The sequence below is a fragment of the Cavia porcellus genome, unplaced genomic scaffold (assembly GCF_034190915.1).
Source record: "Cavia porcellus strain 051 isolate PalLab524CR breed Dunkin Hartley unplaced genomic scaffold, mCavPor4.1 scaffold_23, whole genome shotgun sequence".
Taxonomy (NCBI): Eukaryota; Metazoa; Chordata; class Mammalia; order Rodentia; family Caviidae; genus Cavia; species Cavia porcellus.
In genome coordinates, this window is record NW_026947506.1 from 51299584 (window position 1) to 51318503 (window position 18920).

Consider the following 18920-nt stretch of genomic DNA (forward strand, 5'->3'; position numbering starts at 1 on the left):
CCACCCTTTTACCCTCCTCCAATGAAGAGCCATCGAATTCCCAACAGAGCAAAGCAGCACGGGTCTCTGGAAGTCAGGGAGGCCCAGGACAGAGCTCTGGTTGCTGCTTCCCTCGGCCTCACCCTGCTGTGGGCAGGGTTGGAGGGCAAACACCTGCTGCTTTGCATGGCCATGGGGGTCCTGCTCTCCCCAGGGACCGCATCATCTGGGGAGGAGGTGCACATTTTGGGAGATTATCCGGCAGATGTCCTTGGGCCTTGTGCTAATACACCCTGCACAGTTTTGATAATGTGAGGTGGTCTTCATGCCCCAGTCCTCACCCAGAAGGGTAGCAGAGATGCAGCCACCAGGCGTCCACTCCAGGGAGTGTCTCTCTCCTTGGCATCACCCCACCAGCTCCAGGTGCCGTGCCTCTGTTTCCTGCCAGTGTGTGGGTCAGTTACCCTTCGTTACATGAGAAGGTGCTAACGTGATGTTTGCTGATGAGCATCCAATGAGGAACTTTATTCATATTCCAAAAAGAGAGAAATGCTTCCTCATATTCAGAGCTGCTCCAGGAGAAGATGTGCAAAGCACATGTGTTTCCAGGGAGGGCAGGAAATCAGGAGGAAGGTAACTGGTGTTTGGGAAGCGCTACACATATCCCAGGAGCCCAGATCTCACAAGGACGCAGCCAAGCAGGTACAGTCGGGCCACTGCATTGATCGTGAAATGGAAACTGAGTTTTCAGTTTGTGTAATTAGTGCTAAAACCTGGCTTCAGGCTGAGGTCACTTTTATTGTTTTATTTTATTTTATTTTGATTTTGGGGACTGAACCCAGGACCTTCTTAGGTGGAAGACACTGAGCTGCATCCCTAGCCCTTCCTGTTTTTTACCTTGACACAGGGTCTTGCCAAGTCACTAGCTGAGTTGCCCAGGCTGGGCTCCTCCTGATTCAACCTCCCAGAGTGCTGGGATCATGGGCGTGCACCGTCACACCCAGCTCTGAGGTGAACATTTCATTACTTGGATGGGTAAGGTTTCACGGATCTTCGCTTGAGGAATCACTGGTGTGTTGTTTAGGATGCCAAACTGGCCAGAAACAAGAACTGCTTCCGCTGAGGCCTCATGCACAGTGCTGAGTCATCTCTGACACTCAGAACAGGGAGACCAGGTTCAAAGAGTGGTTGCAGAATCACGAAGACAGAGCTGGAGGCAGGAGTCTGCACAGAAAGAGCCCACTCCCTCTTCACCCACCTCCAAATTCTCCCCAGACAGCTCTTGCTAAGACCTCCAGTGACTTCATACCGCCAACCCGGTGGCCTGGCTGGTGACACTGCTTCTTGGTCCCGCCATCCCGCTGTGACTTGCTGCTCTCCCTGCTCCTGAACGCTTTCCCCATCTGCTCTCGTCTCCCTGCAGCCTCCTCCATGTCCTCTGCCACCTCCTGGCCAGCTCAGGGAGCCAAGGGGAGGCGCCTTATGGTGTGCCCTCAGCTTTCCCCTCCCCTCCCCTCCCCATTCTCCCCTCCCTGTTTCTCGTTCTTTCTCTTCATAAACTCACCCATTCCCATGGCTTTAAATAACACAGACAAGTTGACAACTCCCCAAACCTTTATTTCCCCGTCTTACCTGATGATATTTTGAGCTTCAGACTTGGTTTTCCAACTGCCTACTTGACATTGCTTAAAAATTTAATTACTTCAAACACAAGCTCATCGTGTGGAGCCTGAACTGAAGGGCAAGCTATGCACACACCAGAAACTTAGCACCAGTCTTCATCTCTCTCTCGGTCCTTACACAGACACCTACTGGTTTAGACCAGTGTCTCTAGACTCCCCGTATCCGGTTGGAGAAACTATCTTTGTTCTGCTCATTTCCAGAGCCAAGTCCCACCTATCTCCCCATTTCCACTTGTGGGTCTTGCAATTCATTCTTCATGTCACCACTAGAAACATCTTTTAAAAATACAAACGTGACCACATTGTCCTTCTAATTATAGAGTGAAGCTCTGAGTCTTTAACAAGGTCCTCTTGTTCCTGCAGTTTGACTTTGGCCTGATTTCTAGACCCATCTCCACATTGGACTCCCAATGCCAGTGGCTTTCATTCGGTACAGAACAGCACACTGTGGGTGCCTCTGTGGGTGCAGAGCCTCAGTCATCTCCTCTGCCTCCCCCAGTGCACCTCCATCATCCTCCACCCCTTCACCCTTGGACCTAAGCTCACGCAGACTCCACTCGGCAGACTCCCCAAGGGTTCGTAGCTTTCATCCTCCCAGTGCACACACTTACCCAAGCCGTATAGGGTGCAGGTTCATAGTCCTCCTGGTTAATGTTTCTCTTTCCCCATGGGCTATGAGCTCTCAGAGGCTGAGCCACGGGATTGCTCATCTCTGCATCACTGGGACGGGGTGGTGTTGTGTATGGAGGTGATTCATGAGTATTTGCCAAAGCAGGTGGGGAGGGAGAGAAGGAGAAAGGCACAAGGAAAAGAAGAGGAGTGGGAAGGCCATGCCCAGGCTCACAGTGAGGGTCACTTGGCACTGTAAATGAAGACAGTGTGCTGTGTATTTATGAGCCAATAAATGCCTGACTTCATCTTAGATTTCTTTGGCTTTACAAAGCTCAGTTATTGCTAATACATTTTTATTATTGTAATTGCTGCTACTTTGGTAAATTGTGTTACTTCTCAATTAAATTTCAATTTAGAATATAAGACATATATCCATGGTAGAAAGTGCAGTGAACTTTTGGTTTAAATTTGAGTAAGAGAGGAGTTAAAATGTGGTCCAAGGGCAAGCTAGATCTTACAGAACTGAAAGCAACTGATGCAGCTTGGTCAGCTGCAGGACATCTTCTTGTCTTGCCTCTAACTTTTCCTTCTCTAACAAGCGAGAGTTCTGCAGGGCTAAGCCAGTAATTCAAGATCTTGAGTTGATCCAGAGTCCACCCCCTGTCTTCTGGTCGCAGCACCCACGCGTAATGCCTTGGCCTCCCCTTTGCTTGGCTTGCGTGCAACCACAGGGACTGACACATCCAGCTGCAGTGTGGTCACCCTGGAAGTCTAAGCACAACTAGTCACTTGTAGGTATTAGCTTGGCTACACTGAGGGGGACCTAGAAGCCGGATCCAGGAAGAAAAATCACAAGGGTGTCCCCCCCACCCCCGCAGTGGCATCTGTTCGCCGTCTCTTTCTCGTGGCAGACCAGAAGCTCCTGTGAAGGCTTTGCTCCTTTCTCTGCCTCCCACAGCAGCCTGGAGCCAGCACACAGAGAGGCCATGGCAGGAGACAGCAGGATGTTACCTTTCCATGCTCTAAGCAGCTGGCACCCTCAGACACCAGGAGCAGGTTCCCGAGTTCCTGTACAAAGGGCAGCTCGCCAGTATCTCACTGCCTGTGGCTGATTGCCCTCCTGAGACCACAGAGCTCTGCCTTTATCTTCAAAGCATTGGTGACCATGCAAAATCCATGCCCATGGCTGTGTTCCAAGGCAGCTTAGTTTGTGACCCCGAGATTTGAAGTTTAGATGATTTTAAATGCTCTGAAATGTGATTCTTCTTTGGATTACTTTTGTCAACCATTTAAGGAAAGTGTAAAAATCATTTGTAGCTGCAGACCATCTGTCAGGCCTGGGCCAGATCTGGGCAGTCTCTGACAGCAGCCCAGGGCTTCCCAGGTCCCAGCTGTAAATTCCCTCCTTTGCTTGAGAGGCTTGGGATTCTGGGGCTATTTTGTTTTGTTTTGCCGTCTTTCATTGGAAGAGTCCTGACCTTTTCATCCCTCATTTAGTACCTAGGATTTAGTTTCTGTCTCTTCTTAGACTAAATTATTAAGAAGCCTACAGGTTCTAACAGAAATGAAGACTTGAACTGCTCCTTTTGTGTCCACTAAGGTAGAAAATAGCCTGGTACTGCAGTGATGCCGGGACATTTCAACATCTGCATGAAAAAAATCATTACTAAAAGTGTCAAAACAGCCAGTTATACATTGTCTAAAAGCCTGAGACTTGTTTAAAAAGAACTTGTTTGAAATTATCACATAAGATCACCAATGATTAGGAAATACATTTGATTTTAAAAATAACATCCTTGTTAATGCATCAGGTGAATTTGTCAACTCAAAATATTGCTGTGATATTGTTTTTATTATTATTTTTGTTGTTTTGCTCAAACTGTCTATTTGTTTTGAGCCAGGGTCTCACTATGTAGCCTAACCTCAAACTCAAGGTCCTCCTGCCTCAGCCTCCTGAGTGCCGATATTACAGCATGCAACCCCAGGCCAGCTCTAACTTTTAACTTATCTACTGTTTATCACACTTAAATGGTCCTACAGGAAAGGAGCAGGAGTGGCTCTTGGGGCTCCCAGGGCAATGTCAGAGAGTCCAGTACCCAGCATCAACCAAGTCTCTTGATTTCTGGGTAAACCGGCTCTTTTCAGAGGCCTCTGATCAGTAGGTAGAGAACTGCAAATGGCCAGGAGTTTGCAGGAGATCTTCCTCTGGCTCACCCCATTTGCTGGGGAAAGGTGGGCAAGAAATGGCCTTTGGGGTCACCTGGTAGATTTCAACACAGATGTTACAAGTCGTGTCAGACGTGTCACGTGTGCTTGGCAGTTCATAAAAGTCAAGTAAAATTAAACATGTTGGAATGTTTTCTTCACAAGATGTCTGAGTCACTTTCCTTGTCACTAAGACAAAATCCCTGCACCCACAAATCAGAAGAGGAGAGGTGATTTTAGCTCTGGAACAGCCAAGCTAATACCTACAAGTGACCAGTTGTGCTTGCGGAATGGACAGGCTGGTGGAGCAGAGCTGCTCACGGGTGGCCAGGAAGCAGAGAGAGGGTGAAGCTGGAGAGGGAGACGCCCTCACTGGACCACACCCCGTAACTGCCTCCTCCCCGCAGAGCACAAGACCAAAGCCCAGCACCATGCATTGTGAGCCCTGGCCCTAAGTGCTTCCCCCATGACCCTGACTGCAACCCTGCCGCAGCCGAGCTCTCAACCCACAGAGACAGGGACCGAGACAGGGACCGATGTGCATGCCTGCAACTCAGTGGCCAAGGCGGGAGGGTCACAAGTTCCGGGCCAGACTGAGTAAGTTAGAGCCATCTCAAAACAAATTTTTAAAAAAATAAATAAAAGGGCTGTGTGGTATTGCTCAGTGCAGGCCCTGAGTTCAATCCCCAGTGTTACAAAGACACAGGTAGATGACAGACAGATAGACAGACAGGTAGATAGATACATAGATAGATTTAAAGATTTTTAAAACACGTTTTTAATTTAAAACAAAGTAGTAAATAAAGGAGATGACTGGGAAATTATAATTAGTTGATACTATACCAGTAGTTAACCTAAATATATGCTCTACACATTACTTCTGAGAAAATAAAATTGAATTTTGTTGCCTCAATGAGTGTTTGAAAGTGGACACATTACTGAGATGGTGCTGTGAGGTTTAACCTCACACTGAACAACCAACAAAGGTGAGATTTTTAGCAAACGCGCTCTGCTACTGCACCCTGAATGGTGTTGCTACCTAGGTGCTAGAGTGTTGTCTTCCAGAACGGCAAGTTTTTATTTGTGTGTACCAGAATAGTGATGCTCATTTGCGGATAATCTCTACACTTGCAGCATAGCTGGAGTGTTGCATCTAAAGACAGTATTTGCCCTGTTAATTGACAGGGAAATTTTTCATTGCTTTATTTTCCAAATCTGCATGGCTATTTCATGGGTAACTTTGTGTTATGTTATGAAATATTGCAGCTTATTTGCATACCAAGCATTTTCTAAGTTTGGAGTGGGAAGGCTGCTTTCTCCTTCTATGAGTTCCAGAAAGCACAGCACTCACTGCACGACAATCTGCGGACATCCTGGAGGATTCTCAGATCTTAGAACCTCGAAAGCCTGGGCTGTTTCCTCCTTGGATTTAGCATTTATTCTGTTCTCTTGCTTCTGGCATATGATTTCTCCTTCCACATCACAGGTGTGCCAAGGCCATAAGCCACCACCCAGATTTCCTTGGGTGAATCTGTGCTTTTTAAATGCGTGATACGGCCCAGACCACAAAGTACGTGACCACAGCTTCCCGTGCTTGGCATTCTGAGGCTCTTGGATGTTCTTGGGTCCCTTCTTGCCCTCTGGTCCCATTCAAATGATGAAACCTCAGCTGGAGGATGCCTGGCCTAGACAGCACCATAGCAGCCATGAGATGGACATCTACAGCTAGGTCTTTGTCCATGTAGCTATTGCAACCACGCTGTCCAGACCCAGGAAGTGTCAGACAGCAGAGGCATTGGCAAGACATTGCCTGTCCAGGTCAGGCGAGCCTGCAGCTCCTCCCCACGAGGGCTCACATTCTGATTCTGCTAGAACTGGGCTGGCAGGGCAGTGAGAGTGTCCCTGGCCTCAACAGGGACACTGCACCTTGGTGGGAGTCCTGCTTCATGATCCAATCATCCCCAAGATCCCACTTCCTAAGAGCATCAGTTGGGGACAAGGACTTCAGCACATGGTTGTGGTGGGGTAAAAACACTGAAATCACTGAAGTCAGACTCCCTGAGCCTTATGAACACTGCACTGAGAGCCTTTTACAGTTTCCAATGAATTCAGGGCTACGGAAACACCAGGAGGAAGAGAGTCACACTGAGGAGCCCTGGCCAAGCCAAGAACCAGAGGAGCCGCACAAGCCTTGGAGGGTCCTCTCACAAGAGGGCCACTTCCTGGCCTGTCCATGGGCTTGTTCTGCACGTTGGGACACTGAGCCTGACCTTCACTTAAACAGTAAAGTGCTGCTTAGAGAGCAGCCTCAGCAGATACAAGGGCACAAACACTTCTGTGGGTTTCGAAATTCAGATTATTCTCCCAAACTTAGAAAGTTAGCTGCAAGACGTAAAGGACCAGCTTTACCCTGACCCTGAAAAGCAATTGCATAAGTTCTCTTCTCTGAAAAGAAAGAAAATATTTTTATTTCTTTTGCATTTCAGCATATTTGAACTGACACTTGCCTTTATTTTCATCTCCTCTGAGAGCTCCTGTCTGGCTCTCGCAGGACCCTGCAGTTGGCATGACCAGCCTGCCCCCGCCCTGCTCTCCTAGATTTGATGTGTGGATTATGATCCCTTTCTCCATATGTTTTCTTCTCGCATGAATAGTAAATGTATTTAAGTTCCATATTCAGCTTAACCTCTTGAAAATAGGCTCATTTTTATTCCTAAGTAATCAAAACCATGAGAAGGCTTAGTAGGTTGGTAGTCAGTATTATATTTAATGTTCCTTTTTTTAATTATCATTGATTCAGTTTAAAATTATGACATCTCTGTGATTGTCATTTTCACTATAGTTGAACACTTGTGATTTTATTAGTGCTTTTATGAGAAACTGGCTGTGCAGTTTCATTACTAGCCTCCCCATGATTTCCCAGGGAGTCCAGGAAAGATCCCCACGGGAGGAGAGGTGGAGCTCTGATGATGGATAATCGAGCTTCCCCAAGTGAGTCGGGCGTGGGCAAGGGATGTGCCCTTAGGAAATCCAAGGTGACTTACGTCCTTGATAATCAGGTCTTCCTGACTGCAAGGTGATGTCCATGGTTAGCACAGTACTGTCGTGGTCAGGGGACAGAAGACAAAGCGCCCAAATGTGAGTGTGGACACCAGGAGCTCCGCAGACCTGGCCTTCCCTGACAGCCTGACCCCACGACCTGATGCTTCAGAGGGTAGCTGTCCATCACCTGCCCTCCCCTGAGACCATCACTATCCCCAGGCACAAACACCCATCCAGCTTGCACACACCAGCTGCAGGGCAGGATGACAGCATGGACAAGGGACAGGAATCAGCAAGATACACATCTATCCTACAGCTCAGCAATTCCAGTCCCAAGCTTTTGCCCAAGAGAGATGAAAACCCACATTCCCACAGAGTTGTTTGTGCATGTTGTAGCACAGAAATATGAATGGAGCTCTGCCATTAAACTGAGTGCAAAAGACAGTCACGAAATACTGTCGGGTCCTTTGGCAATTATAGAAGATGTAAACTGTTCTATATGCTTCCAGAGTGCCCTTCAGAGTAGTCAAGTATAAGGGCCAAGGACGGGGCAGACTCCGCAGAGGAGCAGGGAATGACAGAAGACGGCATCCTGTCCCTGGGCAGCTATGCAAGATGTCAAAGCAGATACAGGATGGCACTCTGCGTCTCACAGCCCTTGTCTTACTTTTCTCTCACTGTGGAGACAAAATACCTGACATCCAAAGTGAAGCAAGGGAAGGTTTATTTCTTACAGTTTCGTGGGTTTCAGTCCGTACTCAGCTGGCTCCAAGGCAGGACAGCATGGTGGGGTAGCCATTCATGGCCACCGCAAACAGCAAGGGTGAACAGGGCAAAACAGGAAAGACACGCCTTCTTTCCCACCCTTACACTGTATGCTGGCTCTGCCCCTGGGCAGGTGTAGCACTCACACCATCAACCCCAGTGCTATACAATGAACCAATCATGAACGCCAGACTCAGCTTCTTCCATGATTGGATGATACTTGGGGGCCATCCAGACACAAAGCATAACAGCCCTCAAGATGTCAAAGCAGATGCAGCTCATCACCAATAATCTACTCAGCACCAAAAATGAATAAAAGCCTTTTAAAAACTAAACCCTAAATTGAGAAATGTTTTTAATTGAAAAAAAGGCTTAAAACAGATACCTTCCAAATGGCTAACTACACGAGAAAAGATCAACATTAGAACACAGGAAAACGCAATTTAGACAATATAAAAAATGAGCTACTCGGATGCAAGGATTGACTCCTGTAATCCCAGTACTCTGGGAAGCTGAGGCAGGAGGAGCAGGAGTTCAAGCCCAGTTTACCAAACCTTATACCAGAAATAGAATGTGAAAAGAGGGCTGGATTATGCTTTAGTGTAAAGGTCCTAGATGCAATCCCCTATAACACACACACACACACACACACACACACACACACACACAGAGGCAAGAAAGGAAGAAGAGTTCTTCAGTGCCTCTGTGGAATGGAATGCGCTCAGGTTACATCAACCTTCCAACCTACCCTTGCTGCTCTGGGAACTGAACCCAGGCCCTCACACTGAGCTGCAGTCCCAGCTCTCTTTTATTTTTATTTAGAGGTGGGGTCTTGTTACATCACTAAGTTGCCCAAATTGGGTTCAAACTTGAAATGCTCCTGCCTCAGCCTCTAAGAGTTCTGGGATGGCAATGCAGTTGTCAAGGTGGCATGCATATATGGTGTGATAACTGTGGTGTGTCTCCAACACACAAAGCCACTCCCTTAGCCTGGGGACCAGCTGAACACCACCAACTGGCCCATCCCCTACCCCACGCAAGGCACAGACCAGGCAGAGCCTGTGCTGGAGCTGCATACCCCCTAGCTGTGGGTGAGAGGTAGCCCTGCAGTGTGTGTCACAGCTGAGGCCAGCAGGGCATCAGATGCTACTGGTGACTGGGGTTGGGTGCTTTCTGAGCAAAGCCCGCCTGGCCTGAGGGTACCCTGCAGCAGTCCAGAGAACAATTGGTAGAACAGGGGTGTCCTGCTGCCCCGTGCCCTGACTCCCTGTCCTCTCCCCCTCCCTGTCCTCCACCACAAAGCCTGTCTGAAGTGCTTTTCCCTTTTCGTGGAGCTAGTGCAACCCAAGGCCTGCACAGGCAAAAGCGTATGCTTGACCACGGAGCCAGGTCCACAGCCCCTATACCAGGCCTTGCAGGACGTGGCATCTCCATGGTCACCGTAGCCAAACAAAGAAGCATCGGTTCAGGGTGCACAGAGGTGAGGCTGGTGCTGCCACAAAGTGCTGGACTAAGGGATCCCCAGGCCTGTCCCAGGGCCGGGTCATCCCTCCACTCCTCGGAGAGCTGGGCTTCAGCTGGCAGCTACTGAGTGCCCCGACAGAAAGTCCCTTCAGAGGGGCCTGTGCAGGGCCATCCCCAAAGAGGCCACCTGCACCAGGTGCCAAGCTTGCCATCCCCAAGTGGCCTGTTCTCACCCCAGTCAGGTCCCCTGGGGCTTCTGTGGGAAACAGGCTCTGAGCCACCTAGAAAGGAAAGGCACTGGGCTATCCAGTAGGTGCTGGCTACTAAGTGTCCACTGGCACCCACGTGCCAGGCCTGCGGGCATGCAAGGCCCTCACGTCCACTGTAGAAGGCCCAGTCTGCAATGTCAGCCTGTTAGGACAGCACCATTCCCTTTTTGCTTTTCTTGCTGCTGCTATGACAAGGGGAAGTCTTTGGAAGACGAGGATGGTGTTCATGGGGTGTGACGAAGATCTCAGAAAGATCACTGTTGCTCATTGGGGCCATGAACACGATCGGGCTCCTGCTCCATTGTTCCTGTGACCTTGGAGACATCAGGAAGGGTAAACATGAGGGGCTGCATGTCACATGGAGCTTAAGAGCACCACCTGCCATGCAGCTCAGTTCAGAAGACCTCAGGGAAAGGAATGATGTCACACAGGCCACCCCGAGCCCCACTGCACCTTTGTGTGGGTTCTACCAAGTGCCCCCAAGGCAGGGGCTTTCTTGGCACAGTCCCAAGAATCTGTGCCACTGACAGGGGATATAAAGGTGGAAAGATTGGAAAATAATACCTGCTAAGGTCACGATTAGTGAAGGAAATAGCCCGCTGTCTGCAAGCCCCTGAGTTCTCCCTGAGTTCCTCTCCAAACACATATGTACATGATGTATGCATGTTCTGCTACAGATGGAAGTATGTATGCACACACATGTACACAAAACTCTGTAATATAACTCTGCATATATTTAGAAATGTGTATTTGAATGCTTTTAGATTAAATAGAAATTAGATAACTTTAAAGTATGCAATTTAACTTTTTAATGCAGAATTAAATGCCTTCTTATTAAATTAATGCATGCTGAAATTTATCAGAATAAATAACCTGATGTGCTTTTTTAAAAATTTTATTTTCTGTACTGCAAACTGAACCCAGGGCCTTTGCATGGATCTACATCCCAAGCCCTTTTTATTTTGAAGACCTTAGTAAGTTTCCAAGTTGCCTGGGCTAGGCTTCAACTTGCAGTCCTCCTGCCTCAGCCTCTCAGAGTGCTGGGATGGCAAGCATGCACCATGCCTGGCTTTCACCTGAGATTCTCCTTATCTCCCTCTGGACAGCTTGTAGTTGTCACCTACAGGTTTTCTTCCCCATCACCTCTCTATCTGAGCCCAAGTAAAAGAAAAGGCCACAAGGCCAGGAGGTGGGGGAGAAGTGACTGGAAGAGGAGTGGCTTGGAAGAGCCTCTGCCCATGACTCCCATGAGCAGCTTGTGCAAGGCCACCGTTTCCTGCCTCCAGGGATCAGACGTGCTGTCCTCCCTCTGGGAGGGAACAGTGAGTTTCTGCTCCAGGCTGCAGTCAACCGGTCCCTTCCTTTCCCAGGTGACGTGAGGGAGCTCAACACCATGCTGTCAGAGCAACTTGCTAGCCCTAAGACAACATCAGTGCCCTAGAGGCAGGCACTGAGGCTGCAAACTCCCACATTGCCACTAGCTTAGCCAGCTGTGTGTGGCATTTGTGCTAACGGCAGAGCAGTGACATGGCGAGACACCATGGGGTGGTGTGGAGGACTCCAAGCTCGAGTGAGGAAGAGCAGGGGGTTCCAACAGCACATGCCTGGTCTGCACAGAGGCCAGCATCAGACAGGGGCCTTATGCCCCCAGATGCTGGAACCTACACTGTATAGATGCCCCTGACATCAACTGTGAGTTTTAGTAAAGTCACCAATAAATAGAAAGTCACCAATAGTCACCAACTGAAAGTTTCCCTTTGATTCTGCTAACAAAGTGTAGTAACTAACCTTCTTCTTTTCCCAAAGTGAGCCCCTCGGCAGTGGCCTCATTCTCTGTGCTATGTCCAGGTCCCTTGTGTATCTCTCATCACTCAGGGCTGTCTCAGGCATTTGCACCACAAAAGCAACAGTGATGAGAACTCACCTGGCTTTTATTTTGGACCCTAGAAAGAAATCCTAACTTTCCATTAAGCTACAGAATAGCAAACTAATGTGCCTCCATGTCTCCAGCCGCTTGGCTATTTCCAACCTTTTTTCTGTCTTATTTTAACTTTTAGTCTGTGAGCCCACGTTTGCAGTGCATCATGAGCACATTCCTCGTGGGGAGTGGGAATGGGTGCGTGTGATGCCCTTTCCATTCCCTCCCTGCCTCGTTCCCTCCCTCAACCTCTTGGTCCCTTCCCTGTGCAGAAGATCCACCTTATATTCTCACCTTGGTGGGCCCTGCAGGCTGTTGTCCATCTGGAAATGCCACTTGAATCCAACTCCCTGAACTCCTCCTTCTCCACTACCAGGCAGGGGACCTTCATTCTGCAGCAGAAGATATCCCCAACCCCAGCCAGTGTACTTCAGTTTCTTAGTTGCCCAGGCAACAATTCCTGTTCCAGGTCCAATTGCTTCTGTCTCTTACAGACACTGGTCACTGCAATGCACACGTTTAAACCAATCCCCAGTTGACAAGTCATTCTGCCTCTGCACTTCTTGCTTGCTTATCCCATATAAACCCGAGACCACCAAGTAATATCAATTCTGGGAATGATCCTGACGGTGCCGATTGAGGTGAATAAAGCCTGCCTCCAAATCCTGGGTGTTGTTTTGATGTTTCTGCTTACTCTTGCAGTTCTTGGCATCTACATTCCTGTAACAGAAATCACAAAGCCACACAGCTGTGTCTATTTTTGAACTGTCCCCAGTTCCTGCTCAGAAGTTATCAGCTTGAGGAGAGGCCTTGCCACACAACTCACACAACCTTTCCACATGAGATGAGACATAATCACAGAGACCAAGAAATTAAATCACACCTGCTAAACTGCTCTAAGGGCCACTGGCAATGTCCCCATGCACACTCTACTGTGGTCAGGTAAGTGTCTCAAAACACACTGGCACTACTGGAGGGAGTGGGTTCTTTAAAAGACAAGACCTCATTGTGTTCTTGGGGCATAGTCTTCAATGACCCCATCCACCCACCTTTCCTCTCCCTGCTCCCACACTGCCCTGGGCCTGTGAGTGTCGCCTTCTTCCCCATACCCACCAGGACTGCTCTGCCACTGCACGTCACAGAGGCATGGGATGTGGGCTAAAATCTTTAATACTGAATTTAAAAAATCATCGGTAGCTCATCAGTAATACACTGGGGTTATTAATCAGCTCTGTCTAGAACGGTTTTGCACAGAAGAATCCTGCACGAAGTAGAGAGATTCTGCGCATCTTGAGCCTTGGGTTTGGCCTCGCCCATGGCAGACACCACGAGGGTAACATGGAGTGGGGTGGGGGCATGGACAGAGTCACAGGACTGCACCCTTAGCACCCAGTCCACGTGCACCCAAACAAATGTAAAGGTACATGGGGCAGTCCCATCACCACCTTCTCCCTCAGTGTCACAGAGTTGTCATCAGAATATGTAGCTTTTCAGATTTTTTTTTTTTCTTTTTCAGTCTAGGGATTTAACCCTGGGCTTTTTTTTACTGAGCTACAGCCCTAGCCAATTATTTGGGGGTTTTTGTTTATGTATTTATTTTAGTAAATATCGTTCTAGCCTGAGGTAGACTTGAATTTGTAAACTCCTGCCTCTACCTTCCACAGAGAACTGGAGCTGCGTGTGTGTTAGAAGTCCCGCTCAGATTGGCTTTCTTTACATAGCAATGTGCACCCTGCAATGTACTCACTCTGCAAGGCTGAAGCAAGAAGGTGGCATGGTCCAGCCCAGCCTGAGAAGCTTAGTGATGTGGTGAGATCTTTCCCCATCTCAAAGTAAGAAATAAAGGACTGGGAACATAGGGCAATGGGAGATGCTGGGCTCACTCCCTATCTCCACAAAATTTTTTCTTTTTATTTCCTCTTGGCTTACTTATGACTTTTTTTTTTTAGCAGGGGCTGATATTCCTCCATCTGTGTGTACCACAATCTATCTATCCCCTTTCTACAGACAGACATCTTGGCTACTTTCAAGTTTTGGCAAGAATGAATGAAGTTGTATAAACATCCATCTGCAAATTTGTGTGGACATAAATTTTCCTCTCATTTGGCTAAATGGAGCACAGTTGTTGGGCCATATGCTGAGAGTCTGTGTAGTCTTGTAAGAAACTGTCATGCTGCCTTCCACAGTAGCTGAGACACTGTCACACAAGCTTGGAGCAGGGCGAGGAGTCCTGCCGCTCGGCAGCGTCACCAGTGTCTGACGCTGTGGACATTTCATACCTAATAATATCTTGCTGCTTTGACCAGCAATTTCCTCATTAGGCGAAGAATGGAAATTTTTCATGGACTTATTTGCCATCTTTCCACCTTCTCTGATGAGATTGCTCCAAGATTTTACCCATTTTTAAATAAGCTTATTTATTTTTGTATTGGTAACAATTAAGAGTTTGTTATACATTTTAGGTAATAACTCTTTCTCGGGTGTCTTTGGAATATATTTTCCTCCAGTCTGTGGCTCATCTTCTCAGACTCAGACTCTTGACCCTGCTCTCTGGAGAGCAAGTGCTTTTCATTTTAATGAAGTCTTGCTTATTGATTATTTCTTTCTTGGATCAAACCTACAATGCCATCCCCATGCTTCAGTTCATCTCGTTTTTCTCCTGTGTTATCTTTTAGAAGTTTTTCTGTGGAGTTAACTTGTGAAGTGTGGAAGATCTGTGTGTGTGGGGGGGGGGCAGTTAGCTTTATACATTTCATTCTAAGGTACAAATATAACTACCAATATGTTTTTAATTTCGAATTGCATTTGTTCCTTAGTGGTAGAGAGGAAAGTGGCTGACTTTTATATGTTAACCTGTATCCTCCAACTATGCTAGAGCTTTTTTGTTTCTTCATCTTTTTGAAACAGTTCAGATTCTCTTTATATATACAGTTCAGGTTGGCCTTGAACTCACTTTGTTACCTAGGGTGGTCTCCAGCTTGAACTCACAGCAATCTTCCTGCCCTCAGCTTCCTAAGTGCTGAGATTATAAGCGTGAACCAGTATACCCAGTCCATGCTGTAGCTTTTTGTCTGTGTTTGGGGGACTTTTTTACAAAGATAATCAGCTCATTGGTGAACACATATGGTTTTATACCTTTCTTCCAAAATGTATATATATAATATTGCTAAGATTATGATTATATAATATAATATCATTATATCTTTATTTTTCTTGAGACTCGCGTGAGTTAGAACTTCCAGTACAACATTGGGCAGCAGTTTTAAAAGGAATGCTTGACCCCTTCTCGATTCTACCAGGAACACTTTGGTTTCTGAACTCTAAGGACGACATTACTGTGAGTGTTTGGTACACATTCTCTACAACTTGAGGAAATTCCTCTGTATCTTTGTTTGATGACAGTTTTGTCATGAGTTTTGTCAAGTGCCTTTTTCTTACTTACTGATATGACCATGTAATTCTTATGTACCCTGTTGACATGGCAGACACATTAATGGATTTCTAAAATTACAATAAACCTCCCATGCAGTGTAAATCCCAGTCATGCTGAATTATTATACATAAAATTTATTTTTATATATGTAACACTTTCTGTTTTTTCTCTCTCCATTTTATTTTCTTGCTTTCTTGCTTTCCTTTTGGCAGTACCGGTGACAGACCCCAGGCGAGCTCTACCGCTGAGCTACAGCCTCTGTATTCCCACATTGCCTCCGCTGAACTCAAATCTATGATCCTTCTGTGGTGCTGGGATTATAGGTGTGCCACCATGCTATGGGGTACACTTGATTTGCTGATATTTTGTTGTGAATATTTGTATCTGTGTTCATAAGATATGGTAACATGTACTTTTATTTTCTTATTACATCTTGGTCTGGTTTTGTTTTTGGGGAAATGCTGGCTTTATAGAATATTAAGAAGTCTTCTCTGGGCTGGGGATTTAGCTCAGCAGCATAAGCACCTGCCTTGCAAGCGCACAGTCATGAGTTCAATCCCTGGTACTTAAAAAGAAAAAGAAGTCTTCTCTGTATTCCTGTCTCCTCAAAAAGATTTAGAGAATTGTATCATTCTTCCCCAAATGTTCAGTAGGTTTGCTGGTGCTTTCTGCTTTGGAAAGTTGTTAATAGTTCATTCAGTGTCTTTAATGGGTGTGGACTGTCAGGACATTTGACTTTCTGTGTGAGTTTTAGCAGGGTTATGTTTTGCGAACTCAGCTGATCTCCTGGGTAGTGCAGTTGGAGTGCCAGGCTGGACTGCCCATTGCGTCCATTACTGCCTGTCCTGTCAGGATTCCAACACTGGCTCCTCCTTCACTCTGCTGTTTGTAATTTGCACACTTTCAATTTTTTTTATTTCATTTACAAGTTTGTAGATTTTACTGGTTTTTCAAAAACTCTACTTTTGTTTTCTTTGATTGTCTTGACTGATTTCCTATTTTCAGTGCCACTGGTTTTGCTTTTCCTTGCTCGTTTTCTTCTGTATTTCTCTCTCCTTGTTTGGTCCCTTCACGCAATATGTTGAAGTGATCTGTCCAAGTTTTCTTCTTCCTCATTGTTCACTGATGCTGTAAATTTCCCTCTCATCACTGGTTTCATTGCTTCTCACAGACTTTGAGATACTATGTGTTCATTATCATTTAGTTCAACTTATTTAAAAATTTCCCTTGATGTTTGCTTCATCTGGGATCTGTGTGATATTCATATGTCATTGAATCTCTAATATTTGGGGATTTGCCAACCTTTTTGTGTTATTCATTTCTAATTGAATTCTACTGAATTGATTTCTGATTTCTATCTGTTTTAGTTTCCAGCCACCGTTGCGTTGTTGCTTCTCAGTGCAGATGTCATCTGAAGTTTTATTCTCTTGCCCTTGTGGAGGAAACCTTGTTCCCCTGGTTGGCATGTGCTCCAGAGAAAGGCACACCCCGCCTTGGTTGGTGGGAGGAGCTGATCTGCAGATGCCCTTCAGAGCCAGCTCTCGGGTGGTTCATTCGAGCTCCGGCTTCCCATGCCTGCTTCTTCTGACACTGATATTGATGCTGGCTGTGTCTCTCATGAGCTGTGTTGAAAGGTGGATGTGGCAAGCTGGGTAGGAGGCACGAAGGCAGAGAGGCCTTGGGTCAGGGTAGGGTTTGCCTGCATCTTAGGTTTGCCTGCATCACGGCACTGTCTAGCCCCTTGCCAGGCCTCAGGCCAAGGTGTTAAGAAGGTGAGCCCTGCAGTTCAAAGTGGTTGGAGCTGGTTTTCCTTTCCCCAGATAGGCTGGGTCTCAGGTACTCCTGCCCTGGCTGAAATACAATGGAGGGTCTCCAACCCTCCATGTGAGGATCTGAATGGCTCCTAGCAGCCAAACTCACAGAAGTGTATCATTTAGTTGTATGTGGCAGCATACGCCTGTGATGCCCGCATTCTGGGAGCCTGAGGCAGGAGGATCCAAATTCTAGACAAGCCAGCCTGCGAAACTTAGCAACTCAGTGAGACCCTGCCTCAAAATAAGCCATTCCAAGAGGACTGGGGAGGCAGCTCAGCTCGAAGCTCTGGTTCAGTGCCCAGGACCACCAATGCACGCCATCCCTGCAGTACCCTCCCGGTGACTCGGTCTCCTGGAGTCTTTCCTCTTGCCCTTGGTCACTGTGAGCTCCGGCGACTGGCTCCTGGCAGCTCAGGCTTGCCTGCCCAGGCCCAGGGCTTGGGTGTGGGGTAGGAGGTGGAGTTACCAGTTTCTGCTCCACAGGGTCCTGGTGCGTTCCTGCCTTTCCTGTCCAGAGCTCCAATCTGGGGGCTCAGGAATTTGCCCCAGGACTTCACCTTTCTGCTTTTCCATTTGTTCAGCAAAAGGAACCGTGGTTCCTTTCCAGCCCTGCGCAGCCTCTGCTCTGGAGAAGGTGGAGCATCCTCTAAGATGCAGGCAAACCCTGCAGCCTGCTACCAGCATGTGTCCCCTGAAAAGAAGCCACTCAGTCATCCTCTGCAGGACACAGGTCTCAGCTGAATCAGAAGCACAAGGTCAGCCTGAATGAGAAGGGATAAATGACTGAAATCCACCGGAAGCACCTGAGGCGAAGCACGGCCAGGTGAGGGCTGCACCTCTCTCCAGAAGAAGCAGGCAGTGCAGACCCACAGGAAAAACCCCAAAAGGTAAACTAGCTGAAAACTGAGTCTTCCACTGACCCCTGGCATGCACCACCAAGGCTGTCCTCCCTAAGAGCAATGTCTTCATCGTCTCCGGCTCCTGCATCACCTTAAAATACCACCTAGGAAGAGCTGTTTTTTCGCAAGCTCCATTGAGTGGAGTCCTATATTAAGAGTGGGCACGTTGGTGGAATTTTAACTTTGAGGGCCACTGTTTCCTCATTCATCTCCAACTTCTGGAAACTGGCCACTGTGCAAAAGAGGGTTCTGAAGATGTCTCTTCTGAGGGGAGTGCATCCAGTTTAGATTGTTCCAGGAGTGTATAAAAATGCATAGATGTTTATAATTCTGAAATCTGCCATTCTGGGTTCTTCCCTCATCAATCTTTGCTTTTTCTTCTAAGACCAGGAGAATAAAAACAGGTGATCAATTGTCCCCTCCTGAGATGGAGCTTAAAATATCTGAACATTTCTGCATCTTGGAAAGAACCTGTCCCCCCCCCCCACCTCTTCCCCGGGGTGGTGAGACTCAAGGCTACATCTCTCCCAGAAAGCACTGCACTCCTGTTCAACATTCTCAGAATCTTCTTCTGGGAAGACAACTGCTCATCAGCAAATGTAAGAGCTTCTCAAGCATGCAGGCTGGAGGACAAACAACTTCTGAGTTTGTTTTAGGAAACTAGAATTTTGTATATACTTGCTAGAATATAGGCTTTATCTGAAAATATTGTGCCAAGCAGAAATTTTAGATAGATATAATTTCCAGGATGTGATGAAATGGTATTTGGTGTCTGGACGTCACCACTTGGACAGGGTTAGAAGAGACACTAGGAGAAGAGTGAAGAAGCTTTGATGAT